Source organism: Varroa destructor, unplaced genomic scaffold (assembly GCF_002443255.2).
Source record: "Varroa destructor unplaced genomic scaffold, Vdes_3.0 BEIS01000002.1, whole genome shotgun sequence".
NCBI classification, from domain to species: Eukaryota; Metazoa; Arthropoda; class Arachnida; order Mesostigmata; family Varroidae; genus Varroa; species Varroa destructor.
The window spans coordinates 20,971,028-20,974,847 of record NW_019211455.1 but is presented as its reverse complement, the minus strand read 5'-3'; the positions used below and the strand labels follow the sequence as shown (position 1 = coordinate 20,974,847).

Below are 3,820 nucleotides of genomic sequence, written 5' to 3'. Positions count from 1 at the left end.
AGCGCCCGTGTACATGCAGTCACGGATCTAAGGAATTAATCCACAATTAGAGCGTTGCTGCATAAGTTACAAGTTACATTAGTAATAATTAGATAGATGCGTCACAATTACCTTATTCCGCACCAATTAGAGTTATGAATAAATGCTACAATCAAACTATTATATATTTACATACGAGGAAATTATTATAACAATAATACGTAGCTCGTGATAGTGAAAACCGTAGAGGCTAGATAAGTAAAGCTTAAGGGCCATAGCTCGAATATTAGAGTACGGCCAATGCTACAAAATACTTACCACTGTATTTCGGGCGGAGGAGCGCCGCAGACAAGACAAACTTTTTCGCTCCTTCCGCGCTATACATTTAGAAAGAGCCCTGCTTGAAACACATCGTCAGACTGGTTGCAGTGCAAGAGATCATTATCAGACCCCAGAGATTACCAAATGACCAAACCTCACCTCTAGTTAACGCTTCTTGAGATCGGTCACACCCTCCTCAATCGAACGCGCCTCATTTGCACAAAATAATTCACACAACTTGGGAAGCCATCGAATAGGCAGGGCCATCGGTATATGGCAACCGTTTAACTACCTAATGGCAAAATGGCCTGCACTCGCATTCGAAATCAGGACAAACCGATGGTTACTGCTAAAACATGACATTTGGCGCTCACTTGAGTCGTCTGGAATTAGAACCCCCTTTGTTACCTATATATATATATATATTCATAGAGCGTATATATATATATATGTATATAAATACAACCATATAGCTACATATTCAGCTCATTCACACGAAGCAAATACATTAGTAGGATCCGTAGTATTAAGATCCTACGCCTAAAAAAATAGCGATTTGAAACTGTCAAAAACTGATCTCTTGCAAGTGATTTTGACACAAAGGACAAGAAGCAAACACTCACATAATCAACACGAATGCTGTTATAGGAACTCAATATAGCGGCTTCTCTCATACGACCCGTGCTTGACGCAATGGCGATGTGGAGGAGTGGTGTATTAAAAAGAATCGAAGTCGATTTTGAAATCTTGTCGCCATGGATACCTCAATACACTCTGCCGCGATACTCCCTCTTCTTTTCGACAATAGTTGATAATCGACAATAGTTCTATTTAATAGATACAAGTATCAGAATCATTAAGGGACGATATGAAACGTCTCTTTTTTGCTTTTTTATTTTTTGAATTTTTTTCTGGAGGCCAAAACTATCACCCGAATTCAATGCAAAAATCATGGCACGTAGAGTTTAGACCATTCATAGACTTTTAGATATAAATCAAACGTAAATCTATATACGTATACAAACCATTATATAAATTGAATAAATTTGGTTGAACGATTATCATTCGCGTGATACTTATCGAACTCAGACAATTACAGTTTGAAAAAATAATTACAGTATCAACTATGATAGATACTACCAAGAGCTACAAACTTATACCCAAATACGTAGATTCACGTGGTTGGCATGTTTCTTGCTTGTCGTTTCTCCCTAGTTGGTTGATTTGTGGATACGCTTAGATGAGGAAATATGCAGTAAGAAGTATGTCAAGTTAAACTAGAAGCTGGATGTCGCTTCCGCGCCGTGTCCCTTCTGTCCTTTCTCAAAGGCAAAACTGTTTGTGACCTGAAAATACCACAGGAAGGTATTCGGTCGCTGTAAAGGTGGAACCCATGCTTCGAACGAACCAACAAGCAAGCCGACTGAACTTAGACGAAAGCTGGGCCGAAAACGCGGAGAACAAAAGCAACATTCCAGGTGGCTAGACAAAACCCTCATAATGTTCCCATAACGGCCGCGTGCTATAGTTACAGAGGATTTACCCTAGCAACATAAAAGAAAGCAACATTCTTATTTAAAGGTTGTCATTCCGGTGCCTGAGACTGAAATAACTAGCGATCGTGTGGCTACATAAGTGAACGGTGTCAGTATTACTAGGTATGCTCCATGAAGTACTTCGAACAGGAACTGTTTGTGAAGACGTTAGCTGTCGGTAACTGACCGACCGTGTTTGGCAGGCCACCCGATGCGGTCTTCATCAGGCGGCCAAAGATGCAGAACATTTGTCGAAACAGAGATGCGTCTTGGCAGTTGTGCGATTGTTTGCAAATCCTTAGAATTTTGAAGTTTAGAAGTTTGATACTTATTCGCCAGATCTTGAGATGAATAAAAAGTTGTATCTCCGACGTCTGTCAGAGCCAGTGTTCTATGTACTGCAGATTATCTAACTGTAAACAAGGATTAAAATGCGGTATGTATAATATGACACAGATCTTATATATCATTCATATTAAAAGGCAAATAATCATATGTGATCGACCGTTCGCTTCTAATGAGTCATATTATTATAATATATTATTCTTTCTTTTCTCAAATTCAAGTATGGTTTACTTGCCAAGTTACACGCGCCCCACCCCAATTAAAGAACTTGACCGGTCCTTCAACAATTTCCCAAATTCTTTCGAAACCTATGATTCACTGCACATTATATCTATGCCCAGCAGGCGGTAAATTATCAAATGGATATCGATAAAGGCTAATGTCTCCCTATGACTGTCTGGTGGGCTGTCGGTATCTTCCTCAGCAACGGCTGTGATCTATGACATCACTGTGCTTACTTGCGCGCAACTGATTTCCACGAATGCTCACGTTAAGTTAAACGTCGTTCGTTTCCTCATATGTTGCCTGCTAAATATTGTCAGTGGCTATAGCTAATTGAGCTACTTGTGTAAATCTCCTTAAGATAATCCCTAGACTACTTAGACCCTAGACCGACAGTAGCCCTAATGATTGCGTTCACTACTACAAGAATGAGGAGGAGAATGAACGAAAAAGAAAATATAATTACTTGTGCATATCAATTGTACACGGATGAATTTGTATTGTTTCAATGTTGTAATCTCCTAGATTGATTCACAAAAGCTAATTCTGGTCGTAGGCGCATTGTTCATGGTACGTGTAACGGTTACCCGGTAGCACGCTAGAAACAGTTGACGATGTTGGGAGAGAGAGAGAGAGAGAGAGAGGGAGGGAGAGAGAGAGAGAGAGAGGAGAGTCGCTTTTCCGCTAATCTGACGGCCTTTTGAGAGCTGTTGTTGAGCGCTGAGGAAGATCCGGGCCAGTTAGCCGCGCTGGCAATGGCGGTTCGTTCTGACGGTGTCACCTTTCCCTTCATATAAAAGATTTATGTTATGTTACGAACATCCTGCCATCAGTGGCAGCGCTGTCAATTGCTACGATGAGCAGTGGACAAACATAGGTTAAAAGGAAGCCAGCAGGTACGAATCTGATAAAGAAAATAGAGCGTTGGCAATATAACAAATCGAACTTGCGACTCGATCCGTATTAATAGCTATCAGACAGTTCAGTTCAAGCGGAAACAACTGGACGGAAAAATATTAACATTCTTCACTATATACATATATAAATTTGTAGTTAAGTGTTAGTTACCGTTGACCCTGCACGGAAGACTGGGTTCCCATTGAATCAACATTTGTCTAGCGAAAATCTAGATACGTTTCGTTACAGGCGGCAGGCTCAGTACCCTCTTAGCCCACATACAAATCTAAGAGATGATTAATATATGCGTAGTACACACCCCTGAGGAGCCTAGCACTACGATTGAGTTCAAAAGTACTAAAGGCAATTTTAAATGCCAACATCTTAAATCAGTCACCACGTGATCGTTAATAAACATTAAAATTGTTACTAACCCAACTCAATGGGACTAATATTGTACTTTTCTAACCCTTATCAAACGGCTGCATGCGTTATTTCATAGAATAAAACCCATGACCAAG

The 3,820-nt window shown here is 40.2% G+C and overlaps 1 protein-coding gene across 1 annotated transcript in view; it reads left to right on the top strand.

Moving 5' to 3' along the window:
• Positions 1-1,767: 1,767 nt before the first annotated feature.
• LOC111245109 (protein bicaudal C homolog 1-like) overlaps positions 1,768-3,820 on the top strand; it is a 41,816-nt gene continuing 39,763 nt past the window's right edge. The window contains exon 1 of the mRNA XM_086980279.1: positions 1,768-2,271. The gene's annotated coding sequence lies outside the window, so the exon portion shown is untranslated. The remainder of the gene's footprint in view (positions 2,272-3,820) is intronic.